The following is a 16,031-nucleotide window of genomic DNA, read 5'->3' on the forward strand; positions in this document are numbered from 1 at the left end:
ATATAGAGGTCAAAGTTTAATAGTGGTTACCATGGGTAGGAGGGAGGGCAGGAAAGAGGAGAATCATTGTTTAGGAACTCTGAGTTTTTGTTTTTGGGGATAGTATATTTGGCAGCAGATACTGGTGATGGTTGCACAACATGATTGATGTAAATGGTGTCACTGAAATGTACACATGAAAAATTTTGAATTGATGAATGTTGTGTTATCTGTACTTTTACAACAATAAAAAATAAAATAGAAAAAACAGATAGTCTTGAGCAAATTTCAAACACAGCAAAATGTACACCAATTCAGTATCTACATGTACAATTCAGCGACGTTGATTACATTCCTTGATTTGTGAAGTCATTCTTACCCTCTTTTTCTGAGTTGTTCTCCCCCCATTAACATAAACTCACTGCTCTCTAAGGTTCCTATCTAATCTTTCGAGTTGCTATTTTCAATTTGATTTCATATAGATAGATCTTAAAAGAGCATAATGTTCAAGGCAGACATTCTTTACTAGTTAAGCTAAACTATTGTTTGGTTTTAAGAAGATTTTAGGTTTAAGGTTTAAGGTTTAAAGATTTTTTTCATGGCAATAGTTTCAGGGGTTCATCTAGCCTCTATAGCTCCAGAAAATCTGGATTCCATGAGAATTTGAGTTTCTGTTCTGGATTCTCTCCCTTTTGATCAGGATTCTTCTATAGACTCTTTGATGAAAATGTTCAGTAATGGTAACCAGGCACCATCCAGTTCTTCTGGTCTCATGGCAAAGGAGACAGTTGTTCAGGGAGGCAATTAGCCACACATTCCATTTACTTCTCCTATTTCTGACTCTCTCTCTTTCTCTGTTGCTCCAGGCAAAAAGAGACCAACTGTTGTGCCTTGATGGCTACTTGCAAGCTTTTAAGACTCCAGGCAGTATATTGTTGTAAATATATCTATCACACAACTTTTGCCAGTTCAACTTTTTACAGATGTACAGCTTATTGACGGCAATTACATTAATTGGCAGTGCAACCCTATCCTTAATCAATGACAAAATACCATATTTTTATGCAAATAATGTGTGCCTTCTATGTTTGTTTGCTGATCACGCTCTCCCCCTGTGAGGTATTTTTTTAAGGGCATTATGCTAATTTTTTACAGCAATATTTAAAAAAAAATGGCATAGTGACGTGGTTGGCAAACAAATGTAGAAGGCAGACGTAATTTGCATAAAAACATGATATTCACTCTTAACCCCAGAGTTGGCTGTTTTCCATTTGCCCACTGTACCCCCTCTTCCCTGATTCATTCACTATCTGCCTTTTTCTGTATTGCAGGAGGCTGGTCCATAGACTGCCTTACCTGTATTTCTTTGCCTGCCAACTTTGCTGGTTGGGGTTGGCCAGTGGAAGCAGGAGACAAGATGCAGGAAAATAGAAGGGATGGAATATATTGGCCCTGCTCCTCCTCTGTCCCCTTACTGTCATCTGTTGCGCTATCAAATTTTTATGAAAATAACGTGTGTTATATATATTTTTTTGCCAACTGTGCCCCCCCTCAGGTATTTTCGTAAGTGTGTAATGCTAACTTTTTTTACATGTTGCTGTAAAAAATTAGCATAACACCCTTAGGAAAATACCTTGTGGGGGAAGGGTGCGGTTGGGAAAAAATGTACAACACACATTATTTGTGTAAAAATATGCTACTCTATGACCTCACTCCTGTCAGGTGGCCCTCCTCCCCCAGCTCCAGCTCTCACTAGGCTCCTACAACACCCTTTCCTCCATTTTATCTTTAGCCCTGGGAGTGGAAACGTCTTCTTGCTGTTGCTGGTCTCTGAAGCTTCAACAGCCCTTGCTGGCTCCCTTTACCCTATGAATAACTCCTTTTGTTAAAGTCTCTTCAATTAAACCCTCTGAGTGGAATTCTGTCTCCTGCCTTCCAGGACCTTAACAGTAACGAGTTTAGCTCCTTTGTACTTTGGAAGGCATGTAAGTTGAAATACATGCGGTTTTCTGAGTAACTTCTTGAGACTGTATGTGTGTTGGCCATGTAGTTGTTTAGAGTTGGACCTAGAGACCTTTAAAGGTCAATCTAGGGGGAAACCAGTAAATTTTTTTTTCTTGGTTCAATTCCCAGACCCATGAAATGAAGCATTCTTGAGGACATATTCATGGATTGACACATCATGGACGTTCCACTGATACTTACTCTAGGGTTGGGGTAGAAAAATCTGTCTGAGCATTACTTAATTTTAATATTTTTACTGCCTGAAGGAAATTCTTCACTCATCCTCTTTACTGTACAGGTATGAGAATCACTTTGCATGCCTTTCTTGGGAGAAGAGTTTTGAATTCTTTGCTTTATCTTTATTCAGAACAGTTCTGCACATTCCTGAAGAAACAAGCCTTAGATTCAGAGATCTGGGTGACAGGGCAGTGACGGAATGCCAGGAAACATATTATCATGTGTGGTAACCCTGTTTAAGAAAACAGATCACTTCAAACTTAAGCAGGTTACATGAAAGCTAACTGAAGCGTAACTGAGGAGCACTAGCAGAGAGAATGTAAAATGAGACTCTAACACAAATTGAAAAAAAGGAAAAGGAAAAAGATATAAATATGTGAAGAGGATCTGAAGAGTTAAATGAAAAACCAAGTTAATAGTAAGGTAAAATGTTTGGTTCCTTTTCCTTTGTACTTTTGCTAGGAATAAAAACATATCTCTGAAGGTGTGTGTTTCAAAATAAGAGATTCCAGCTAATCTGGGCTATCCAGCCATCATCATGATGAAGAATGAGTTAGAGTTTCCCTATTGTGAAAGGCACTAAATTCACAAATGTGGAGTTGTGGATGGGAATGGCTTTATGAACTAGCAAGTAGCAGTGATTTGTGTATGTTTATTTCACCTTTGTAGGCTGCAGAACGTGTGCCTACAGACCATAAAGGATTTGAGTTCACTAAATAGTAAACCCTCTTGTATCTACTGGAGTCCTGGTGGCTCAGTGGTTAAGAGCTCGGCTGCTAATCAAAGGGTCAGCAGTTTGAATCCACCAGCCACTCCTTGGAAACCCTATGGGGCAGTTCTATTCTGTCCTATAGGGTGGCTAGGAGTTGCAATCAACTTGATGGCAACAGGTCTTATTTCTACTGGAGAGAGGAAGGAAACCAGAGGAGACGCTGAAAACCAGGGAGAATTGCTCCCACAGCCAGAGCTCGGGGATTCACCAAACACTAAGAGACACCAATCAGAGCTCTTATGTGGAGCACTCAGGGATCTGTGACTTGGGACAGGGCCAGAAAACACACACTGTCTTGTTTCAATAGAGCCCTGAAAGGACCTTGTATTTTGAGACGAACTCTGTGTCTGCTTCTAGTTCCATAAGTGAGGCCGTTATGAGAATCCTTATGAACCTCCTGTAAACCTACTGTTTATGATATTGCCCACTGTGTCCCCCAGTGCCCTTTACATGAGAGCCCAGATGATGTACTGCGTCTAGGACTTAGCTACAAGTTAATGTAACTCATCATGTTTCTCTTGTTGTCTTGGTGGAGAGAAATCTTAGAGCAAATTCAATAATATGCAAAGTTATTTTGTTGTGTTAAACAGCAAGACTCCTTCAATGTAAAGCCTATGCAGGAATTCAATATACAAAACCGACATAAGAGGTTTTCTTCTGAGTGAAGTAGAGGTGAGAAAGCTACACATTTGCCCCCTTCTGATCTCCCTCCTTCCTTGGTGGCCTCTAAGTCATCTCTAAGAATTCTCTCCAGGTAGGGAGGATTTCCCAGAGAAGACCCCAGAAAGCAACATGCCTAAAAGAGAATATCGATATATTTGTGTATGTTAAGTAAGTTTCTCTATTTTGAAAAAAGTCACCCTAAATGAAGTTAATTAAATAAACAGCCAACTGGGAGAAGATATTCCAACTCTTATAACCAGCAAAGAATTTGTTATTAGTTTATATAATGAATGCTTGAAAATGAACCAGAAAAAGACAAACCTTCCAAAAAAAATAAGGGACAAAAGATATGAATAAGCAATTTCCAGAAGAGGAAAACTGACCAGTTAAGAGAGACAGGAATATCGTTGATCTTACTAATAATCAGGAAATTATAATTAAAAGAACAATTTGACACATATCAGATAGGCAAAAAATTTTAAGGTCTGATGATAACTACTGTTGGTGAGGATGTGGAGAAACTTTGATATGCTGCTGGCGGGAGCGTAAATTGGCACAAACACTTTGGAGAATGATTTGGCAACAGCTGGAGAAGTTGGAGCTTTGCTGACATGCATAGCCTATTGTGGCAGTAATTCTGTCCTGAAAAAAAAAAACCCCAAAAAACCAAGCCTGTTGCCATCAAGTCTATTCTGACTCATAGAGACCCTATAGGAGAGAGTAGAACTGCCCCATAGGGTTCCCAAGGAGTAGCTGGTGGTTTCAAACTGCTGACCCTTTGGTTAGCAGCTGAGCTCTTAACCACTGTGCCACCAGGGCTCCAATTCTGTCCTAGATGTATGTTATATAATCCTGTTGTTGTTGGGTGCTGTCAAGTTGATTTTTTGACTCATAGTGATCCCATGTGACAGAGCAGAACTGCCCGGTAGGGTTTCCTAGGCTGTAATCTTTCTGGGAGCAGATTACCAGGTCTTTCTCTCACAGAGCTGGTAGTGGGTTTGAACCATCAACCTTTTGGTTAGTAGCCAAGTGCTTGACTGTTTCACCACCTGGGCTTCTATATAATCCTAGAACCAAAAAATCAAGCCTGTTGCCGTTGAGTCGATTCCGACCCATAGCGAGCCTGTAATCCTAGATGTATATTATACACATATCCCAGTGTACACCCGGAATCATGTATAAGAAAGCTCATTACAGCAGTTTTTGTAATAGCAAGAGTTTAGAAACATGCTAATGCCTATCAATACATAAATAGATAAACCGTACTTTGTTCATTCAATAGAATGCTATTCTGCAGCTAAAACAAATGACTTAGATTCACATGTATCGAGATGGATAAATGCTTAAAACATAATGTGGACTGAAAAAAGCAAGTTGCAGAGTGAAAGATACAGTATACTACAATTTGTGTTAGGTTTAAACTCAACAATATATAATGTTGTTGGGTGCTGTCGAGTCAGTTCCGACTCATAGCAACCACATGTGACAGAGTAGAACTGCCCCATTGGGTTTTCTTGGCCTTAATATTTAGGGAAGCAGATTTCCAGGTCTTTCTCCTGTGGAGCTGCTGGGTGGATTTCAACCGCCAACATTTTGGTTAGCAACTGAGCGCTTAACCGTTAAGCCACCAGGGTATATACATATGCAGCAAAAGTATGGAAACCTCAACAGAGGGAATTCATACTACTTAGGCATAGTGGTTAAAGTCCTTGTGGTGCAAATGGTTAATGTGCTTGGCTGCTAACCAGAAGGTTAAAGGTTCAAGTCTACCCAGAGACACCTTGAAAGAAAGGCCTGGTGATCTACTCCTAAATAATCAGCCATTGAAAATCCTATGGAACACAGTTCTACTCTGATACATATGGGGTTGCCATGAGTCCTAGGTGACGTGATGGCAATTGGTAGGTATAGTGGTTACTTCTGAGGAAGTAAGGAGGGGATGAGAACAAGCAAGATACAAGGGGAACTATAGTATATTTGGGACATTTTTTGTTCTTATTTTAAGAAAAAAAAGATCGGAGTTAAAAAAACAAAACAGAACAAACAACAACAACAAAAAACTGGTTGCTGTTGAGTTGATTCAGACTGATACTGATCCTATAGAAGAGAGTAAAACTGCCCCATAGGGTTTCCAAGGAGTGACTGGTGGATTCAAACGGCCAATCTTTTTGTTAGCAGCCAAGCTCTTAACCACTGCGCCACCAGGGCTTGAATATGGCAAACTGTTTACATTTGTTAAATCTGGATGGTGAGCAAATGGATATTTATCATATTATTCTCTGTTCTATATAGTCCAACTATTTTATAATTAAAAATATATTTAAATAAAAACTACTATGACAATAAAATCAAGTAACCTCAGCCACGATTTCTGGTACAATTTTCTTTCTCTTTCATTGTCCAGCTGGTGCTCATTTACATAATTTTAAAGGTCTTGCTAGGTGGCCCCCTCTGTCTGTGTTTTTAAATGAAATGACATACATAGAGGTCACAGCGTGATATTTAACATGAGGTAAGCATTTTAGTTCATATTTGACCCTCCCATTTAAAAGCCTCTCTGCAGGAATATGTGGGACATATAAATAGCTTTGTTGCAGCTAACTATCCATGTTCCTAGTCATTGGGATGCACATTTATGATCTCCTAGTTCTGTAGATCAGAAGTCCAGTGGGCTTGGCTGCTTTCTCTGCTTCGAGTCTCACAAAGTCAAAATCAAGTTGTCAGTCTCCCCGCAGTCTAGAGGAGATTCCTTCTCCACGCTCATTCAGGTTGTCAACAGAATTCAGTTCCATGTGGTTATAGGGCTGAGGTACTGTTTCCTTGCTAGTTTTTTGGCGGGGATTGTTCTCAGCTTCTAGAAACCTCCTGTATTCCTTGGCTGTATGCCCCTTTCATTTTCAAAGCCAGCAATGGCAGATTGAGTCCCTCTCATGCTTCATATCTCTTCTGCCTCTTCTGCCTTCTCTTCTACTTTTAAAAGCCTATGTGATTACACTGGGCCCACTCAGATAATCCAAGATAACCTCCCTATCTCAAGGTCCATAACCTTAATCACATCTGCAAACCTTTCTTGCCAGGTAAAGTAACATATTCACAGGTTCCAGGAATTAGGACGTAGACATCATTGGGATGCCATTATTCTGTCTACCATATCTCCCACTGAACTATTTTGGGATAACAACAACAAAAAATGATTAAAATAATGTCAGGGTTCCAGATGACAAAATGGAGGTGTACTAAATCCCAGTCCAAAAATAAGAAATTAGGCAATTTAACTCCTAAACCTCTCCTTTTAACCACTAAGCCTCTGCAAACGTGCTTGACTTATTCTCCTGAATTTGCAGAGACAAAAGTTCACTCTTCTAGCTGATTCCTATTACCCCTTGCTGATTTCCTTGCAGTGCCCTGACCCAGGAATGATGTTTCAGAGTTGGCCTGGAGAGATGGGGCTTGAAAGTCCTTTCCATTTCAAGAGTAAAACTGGACTCTATTATTCACATGATAGTGACAAAGTCATGGAATTGGGATCTTACATATGTCACTTACATATGCAGGATGAAATATAGCCAGAATCAAATATAAAAGTAGCAATCATAAAAACTAGTCACAATGTATACATTGAAAATAGTTGATTGATTAGAGAATAGAAATCAACTAGTCTTTATTAAGCATCTTTAAAGTGCCAGGCACTGTACTAGGAATATACCAGTGAATAAAATAGGCAAAAATTCCTCAAGGACTTACCTTCTAAAGGTTGCTAGGAGACTGCAATAAACAACGGGCATTAAAAATAAGTAATTACATAGTATGTTAGGAAGTGTTTTGGAAAATGATCCATCATGTATACAAGACTAAATGGGCTCACCAGCCCAGGAGCAAGAAGGAGAAGGCAGGAGGGGACAAGAAAGCTGGATGAATACAAATGGGGAACCCAAGGTTGAGAAGGGGAGAGTGGTGACATGTCACGGGGTTGGCAGCAAATGCCACAAAACCATATGTGTATTAATTGTTTAATGAGAAACTAATTTGCTCCGTAAACCTTCATTTAAAGAACAATTAAAAAAAAGAAGAGAAAATGCTTTGGAAAAAAAAGAACAAGATAAGGAAGATTAAGAGTGATGGGCAGAAGGCAAGTTTTAATTTTAAATGGGGTGTTCAGATAGGATTCATTGAGAAAATGACATTATCAGCAAAAACTTGCAGATGAAAGTGTTGTTATGCAGACATCTGAGGAAGAACATTGTAGGCAGAAAGAATATCCACTGCAAAGGCCCTGAGGTAGGAGCATGAGCGGAGTATTTGAAGAAGAGCAAGAAGGCCAGGATGCTTATGGTGAAATGCAGGAAGGGAGACATAGTAGGAGAGGAGACAGGAAGTAATGGGAGCCCAACTATGTGGGATGTTGGCTTTCACTCTGGGTGAAATGGTGAGCCACTGGAGTAACATGATTTAATTTATGTTTTGTATGTATTGGTATGACTGCTGTGTTAAGAATGGAGTGTAGAGAACAATGGTGGAAGCAGAAAGACCATTAGTCCTGATGAGGTCTGGACCAGGTGGTAACAATTAGGGAGGATGGACTCTGGCACTATTTTCAAAACTTGGGTACAGTAAAGGATTGGTTATAGGTCTTGAGCAAAAGAGTAGTGTTCCATCAACCAAGATGAGAAAGACTGAGATGTTTGGCAAAGATGGGAACGTGTGAAGGAGAATAATAAGAGTTCATTTTAAACATGTTGAATGAAAAAATGTTTATAAGACATCCAGGTGGATGTGTTGGGTTGGCCATTGGTTATGAGTCTAGAGTTCAGGAGAGAGGACTGGGCTAGAGATAGAATTTTTGGAGTTGTCAGTATAAGGTTAAAGTCATAAGATGAATAGGATTACCAAGTGAGTGAGTCTTAAATGCGAATTGAAAGAACTCTGGGGCACTCCAACTGTGTAGAGAAGAAGAGGAACAAGCAAAGGAGACAGAGGAGGAGAGCCTAGGCAGACAGGCGGACAAGCAAGAGAGAATGGTGTCCTCTGAACCAATGTCAAACAGAACTGACCACTGAATTTAGTAATGTGGAGGCCGCTGGTGATCTTGACAAGAGCGCTTTTGGTGGACTGGAGGACTGGAGAAAGCCTAGATAGATTGGGTTTAAGACATCATGGAAGGGAAGAATTGGAGACTCTGAGTACAGCCAACTATTCTGAAGAATTTTATTGTGAAGGAGAGCAGAGAAATGGAGTACAGCCGTGGGGAATTTAGAAGTTATTATTATTCTACCACTCGTTTGTCATTTTGTCATACTGTGGTGGCTTGCACATTGCTATGATGTTGGAAGCTATACCACTGGTATTTCAAATACCAGCAGGGTCACCCATGGTGGTCAGGTTTCAGCAGACATCCAGGCTAAGACAGATGAGGAAAACAGGCCTGGTGATATACTTCCAAAAATCAGTCAACGAAAACCCTGTGGATCACAACAGACTATTGTCTGATACAGTGATGGAAGATGAGTCCCCTGGGTTGGAAGGCACTCAATGGACTCGAGCATGCCAATGATCATGAAGATGGTACAGGACCAGGCCACATTTTGTTCTATTATTCATAGGCTCACCATGAGCACAGGCCAACTGAATGGCAACTAACAACAACAACAATTATCATTATTATTTTTAAGATAGGAGAAATATCAGCATGTTTGCTGATGGGAATGATCCAGTAAAGAGGGGAATTTTTTTTTAATTTAATTTTTTAAATTGTACTTTAGATGAAGGTTTACAGAACAAGTAGTTTCTCATTAAACAGTTAGTACACATATTGTTTTATGACATTGATTAACAACCCCATGACATGTCAGCACTCTCCCTTCTCAACCTTGCGTTCTCTATACCAGCTTTCCTAGCCCCTCCTGCCTTCTAGTCCTTGTCCCTAGGCTATTGTGCCCCATTAGTCTCGTTTTGTTTTATGGGCCTGTCTAATCTTTGGCTGAAGGGTGAACCTCAGGAGTGACTTCATTACTGAGCTGAAAGGGTGTCCGGGGCCATACTCGCAGGGTTTCTCCAGTCTCTGTCAGGCCAGTAAGTCTGGTCTTTTTTTGTGAGTTAGAATTTTGTTCTACATGTTTCTCCAGCTCTGTCCGGGACCCTCTGTTGTGATCCCTGTCAGGGTGGTCAGTGGTGGTAGCTGGGCACCATCTAGTTGTACTGGACTCAGTCTGGTGGAGGTCGTGGTAGTTGTGGTCCATTAGTCCTTTGGACTAATCTAAGAGGGAAAAATTTTGATGATGTGTGTTGGGGGAGGGGGTGCTGAAGTGTTTAAGTGGGATAGAGAGGATTGGTCAAGTGCACAAGGAGGAAGGATTGGCTTTAGATAGGAGCATGGGGTAGGAGTATTGTCCGTCAGTGAACTGCTCTTACATTTCCTGGTCAAAGAGATGGCCCTGTTTCACCATGTGACTTCTGCACAGGCAGCTGGAGCATTCAGTGTCTGGGAGGCTACATTCTTTTGGTAACCTCAGCATAGCTTTTGCTAATAGCAAGCTGCCTGCAGGCTTTTACCTCTTCTTTTTTTTTGCCAGGGAAAGTTAGCTCAGCAGGTGAGAACAGTGGAGCTTATTGGGCCAAAGGAACTGTTTGATTCTTTTGTGGATTCAATCCCAGTGCTGTTGAGTTGATTCCAACTCATGGCAACCCCATTTGTGACAGAATAGAGCTACTCCATAGAGTTTTTTTGCTGTAATTTTTATGGAAGCAGATCATCAGGCCTTTCTTGCATGGTGCCACTGGGTAGGTTCAAATTGCCAACCTTTAGGTTAGTATCTGACAGCAAATGTTTGTGCCACCCAGGGAGCTCTTTATGGAACCAGGGCTGGATTAGTCAAAAGAATACTAGTACGTACTTAAGGTCCAGCAAAGCAGGGGCACCAAAAGAGAGACAGTGGAAGGGAGAAGACAGAGGAATTCATTTTAATTAAACTTATTCAGAATTCTGCCATCTGTAAAGCCGAAATGAAGCTATTTTAATTTCTGCATCCTGTGAATTTTGTGTTTTGTAATTTAGCATTGTTTTGTTTTCCATTACAGAAGGAAGGGCACCATAATCGGTCAGTGTTTATGGGTTCTAAAGATCATAATCCAGCCCTGTTTAAACCAGTTACTTTGATTAGAGGAAATCCTGATCCATGGTCGGAGACTATCCCCCAGACTATACAAACAGATCTCTTACAAGTGCCTGTCCCAGGGGAGACTGAAAAAGAGCATCTGCAGCTTAGCTTTAACTCATCACCTCTAAGTGAATAATACAGGAAATGCATATCCTACAATAAGGAGTCATGGTGGTACAATGGTTAAGTGCTCAGCTTCTAGCAGAAAGGGTGGCAGTTTAAATTCACCAGTGACTTGGCAGGAGAAAAGACCTGGCAATCTTACACCTTAGGAAACCCTATGGGGCGGTTCTCCTCTGTCATATAGGGTCACTATGAGTTGGAATTGACTTGATGGCACACAACAGCAACAACATGTCCTATAATAGGAGGCTAGAGGATCATCTCTACATGTCACAAATGGCACATGTTGTTTTTAAATAAAGCTTTGTATTTTATGAAATCCAATTGCATCACAGTCTTCTGCATCTCCAGGTTGGCCTCACATGACTGTACAGGCAAATGGCATTTAAGCCCATGAATGGCTACCTTTTCTTGCTGTTCACACAGGAAAGACATCATTCTATATTTGACTCTCTCAATAAAGTTACTTCACATGATCACTAACTTTCAAGCATTTATAGTCTTTTCTCCCAAATTATATTCTCTAGGAAGGGGGTGGTAGAAGTGGGCAGTGGACTTGTTTTTCCATTATACAAGACCTTTTGAGGAGATGGAAGCCAGTCTAGGAAAGAGGAGGGTAATCATCAGGTTATTAATAAAGGAGAGAAAATGGAGAGAGGCAGAGGGTAGGTGACAAGAGAGATTGGGACTAAGTCAGTTTACACTTGCCGTGTGCTACAGCAATTAAGCTAAATAACACAAATCCCTGCTCTTAAGTATCTTATGCTTTACAGCTGAGTTTCTCAATGTTTTGTGACAAAGACGCTAATATTTTATATGCTGCACCCACTTGCATTATTAGTAAGGACACGTGGACTGTGATACTGATAAGATACTCTGTGAGTTCTGTACAATCTGAGCTCAGTAGCTACAACTCCTCTCCTTTCTCCACTACCTTCTATTGTGGACGTTGCTGCTGGCCTCCCCAGCTCCCACTTCACACCTCCCCTGTTGTATAGTAGCTGTGAGTTTTGGGTAATATTGACCCCCCCGCAGCTTCAGGGATAGGCTCTGATGGACTTAAGTGACCCTGTGTTGTCCATTCTGTTTCGTTCAAGAGAGGGCAGGTGACCTGGAGGGCAAGCCAAGTCTGTGGTTTGACTGATGAGGATAAACAGGGATGGGGAAAAAGCTGGGATGGGGAAGAACATTTCTTTGTCCCTGATGTAGTGCAGTGTGGATGTGGAACTGAGAAATGTTGCTGCCATTTGGTGACCATGAGTGAGGTCAGCTTGAGGATAAAGTCAGCACTGCAGAAGGCAGAGGATCCCTGGATGGTGGCGCAAATGGTTTGCACTAACTACTAACCTAAAGGTTGGCAGATCGAACCCACCAAGCAGTGCTGCAAAAGAAAGGCCTGAAGAACTGCTTCTGTCAAGATGACAGCCAAGAAAACCCTGTGGAGCAATTCTACTCTGTAACGCATGGGGTCACCATGAGTCAGAATTGACTTGATGGCAATGGGTTTAGAGAAGGCAGAGCCGAGAGAATTGCAGATCAAAGGAGCTAGAGCTAGAGCTAGAAAAAACTATGCCGAAAGTCCATATAGTGTGTATATGTGTGCGTGTGTGCACACGTGTATGTTTGTATATATATATATTTATTTATACACATATTTATTTATATATCTTAATTATAGGAGCTAGTGCGTTCCCTTTATTGTTTAACCTAGTTTGAATTTGTTGTTGGGAACTTGTCACCAAAAGCACTGGTACATATAAACCATCTCTGAATTCTGCCGCTAAGAACCTCTGGTTTAGAGGAAGCTCAAATAAGTCACTAGTTTGACAAAGGACATGAATAATAATAATGACAAAGTCAGAAAGGAGCAATGGCACTTAGAAAGATGCCCCTGGCTCAGGGTGGGGGTAGTAGTTGTCGCATGCAGTATAGGAGACAGAAAATAGAAAGAAAACTCCAGTTAAGGAAATAACTTACATTTCTTAATTTGCTCTAAAATATACAGTTATTAGAGAGCACTTCCAATCATAAAGCTATATATGTAGGAACAGTAACAGCAGAGGTGTTGCTCCAAGAAGAGAAAGCTCCTGTGGATATTAGGTGGTAAGTTTGAACAAGAAATCCCAAATGATTGACAGACTAACCAATGAAACTGATGCTCAATGTTGCCGAAGTAGTACAACAGCCGATGTTAAAGCAAATGATGGATGCAATAAACTTTTGGTCATTAACAGAACAAGAGCGTTCCAGACACATAGGCAGCTAGCTGTGCGTGACTGTAACATATTTAAACCACCATTTAGAGGGACTTCCAGAGAAGGTAGTGCCAATTTTGATTCAGATAAGACATACCACCTTTTGCTCTTCGATGCCCTTCAACTACAATGTTCAGGTCTTTCTTAAGACATATTTTCCCTCCTGACTTGCATTCTTTCTTTCATTTTTTTTCTTACTTTTCTTTGTATGTGGATGTTGGCATTTATGTACAGATCTTTCTCATATACTTGAGAATGTTAAATGCTGGGAGTCTTTGATATTGTCTATGCAAGTTCAGTCGGCGTGGCTGCAGGTAGTTTCTTGAACTTTCTTGACTGCATTCGGGAAATTTTTAGTATTTCCTGGAAATTGCCTGAGTCAGCTCAAGAATTCATGATAAAATACATGCAGCACGTGGGCAGAGAAAAAGACAAAGCAATTTTCCAGCTGTTTAAATAATGAGCACAGCATTCCTTTCAGTGAGTTCCTTTGCGTAGAAAAGACAGTTAAGGCAGGATGGAGTGGGCAGGAAACTTACAAGATATCTGGATGACTGAGTGGGAAAGAAGACAGTGGCGAGGGGCGGGGGTAAGAAGTTCTCTGTGCTGTAAGGACAGAATCCCGGAAAAGGGTTAAGGCTGGAGTCAAACCAGAAACTCCCCTGATTTTAGTTTTTCCAAGCACAATTTTGTCAGTATCTAAGACAGCTGTGGGAAAAGAAAAGGGTGAAGTGTGTTTGCAAAACTCAAGAGAGCAAAACTAATTGGCACCTCTGTTTCAAAAATTCTGCATTTCATCTTGCTGTTCTTAGACTGGAGATGGACAGTATCACCCACGTCAGGAATGTGGTTGTGTAATGTCTTACAAATACATTCTCTCTCTGGGTCTGAACACTCAGATTTCTAGGGAACGGCATTTCTAGTGATGTTAAGTCTCTTCACTGAGGAACATCACACAAAGCTTCACTAAATCTCGCTGGGTTTGAGGCCCTTACAGATTGGTCAGGAAGCCAAGCTACCATCCTTCCCTCTGCTTCTACCTGTCTCTGTCCTTCCCTCCTTCCATTCATTCAAACAATAGCTCAGAGAGCACTGACTTGTATTAGACACTGTATAGGTGTTGGGAATGCAAGGTTAACTAAGGTATGGTTTCTGGCCTAGAGAAGGTTATTCCCTAGTTCTCGAACCAGTTGCAATAGAGTCAACTGAGACTCATGGCAACCCCACGTGTGTCAGAGTAGAACTGTGCTTCATAGGGCTTTCAATGGCTGAATTTTTTTGTAGATTGCCAGACCTTTTTTCTGAGGTGCTTCTGTATAAAACTGAACCTTCAACTTTTCAGTTAGCAGCTGAGCACATTAACTCAGGGAATCCTAAAAACCAGTAACTGTTGAGTTGATTCTGACTCACAGTGACCCCATGTGTGGGAGCCAGAAATATGAATAGAGAAATTACAACATGGGAAAAAACAAAACAAAAAAAAAAGCAAAAAACCAAACCCATTGCCATCGAGTCAATTCAACTCATAGTGACCCTAAAGGACAGAGTAGAACTGCCCCACAGGGTTTCCAGGGAGCAGCTGGTGGATTCAAACTGCCTACCTTTTGGTTAGTAGCCGTAGCTCTTAACCACTATGCCACCAGGATTTCCATAACATGGAAAGGTGAATGTCTTAGTCATCTAGTGCTGCTATAACAGAAATACCACAAGTGGATGGCTTTAATGCAGAGAAATTTATTTTTTCACAGTAAAGTAGGCTAAAAGTCCAAATTCAGGGTGTCATCTCCAGGGGAAGGCTATATATCTCTCTCTCTCTGTCAGCCTTCTCATCAACCTTCCCCCGGACTAGGAGCTTCTCTGTGCAGGGACCCTGGTTCCAAAGGACGTGCTCTGCCCCCAGCACTGCTTTCTTGGTGGTATGAGGCCCCCAACGCTCTGTTTACTTCCCTTTCCTTGTATCTATTGTAAGATAAAAGGTGGTACAGGCCACACCCCAGGGAAAACCCCTTTACATTGGATCAGGGATGTGACCTTGGTAAGGATGTTACAATCCCATCCTAATCTTCTTTAACATAAAATTACAATCACAAAATGGAGGACAACCACACAATACTGGGAATCATGGCCCAGCCAAAATAATACACACATTTTTGGGGGACATAATTCAATCCATGACAGTGAGTGTTATGAAGAACACAGAACTGTGAGAAGCTAGCCCCAGCTGGAGTTTTCTGACAGTGGAGTGTCGGTGCCTTTCTGCAAAAGTGGGCTAAGAGGCAGCTCAGCAAAAGCCTCCAAAGAACCAGATGCCAGAGAGTTTCTTATTGGCTAGCAAGAAGTTTTGATAACAAGAATAACAGTTAAGATGGCAAAGAAATACCCTCATGCGATGGTTTGAGGAGTTGGTATTGCATAATTTCCACATTTGCTTTCATGTTCTGTTGGTTGAAGAGGAAATTGGTATAGTTTTATTTTTTCTAGGGGTGGGATTTGGCAGTTTTTCTATTAAAAGTAAAAATATACCCATCCTTTGACTCTGCAATTCTATTTCTAGGTATTTGCCCCCTGATAAACTTTGAGGAATGAACAAGGATGAATGTGTAAGTACGTTCCTTACATTGTTGTAGGCAATAGTGAAAAACTGTAAATAACCTAAATGTCTAATTATAGGGGAATGGTTAAATAATTTGCAGGAGAAAGGCCTGACAATCTGCTTCTGTAAAGATTACAGCCAAGAAAACGCTATGGAGCAGTTCTATTCTGTAACACATGGGGTCACCATGAGTCGGAATTGACTGGATGGCAATGGGTTTTTTTTTTTTTTTCTTTTTTGGTTAAATGAGT

This window comes from Trichechus manatus, unplaced genomic scaffold (genome assembly GCF_000243295.1).
Source record: "Trichechus manatus latirostris isolate Lorelei unplaced genomic scaffold, TriManLat1.0 scaffold00080, whole genome shotgun sequence".
Taxonomy (NCBI): domain Eukaryota; kingdom Metazoa; phylum Chordata; class Mammalia; order Sirenia; family Trichechidae; genus Trichechus; species Trichechus manatus.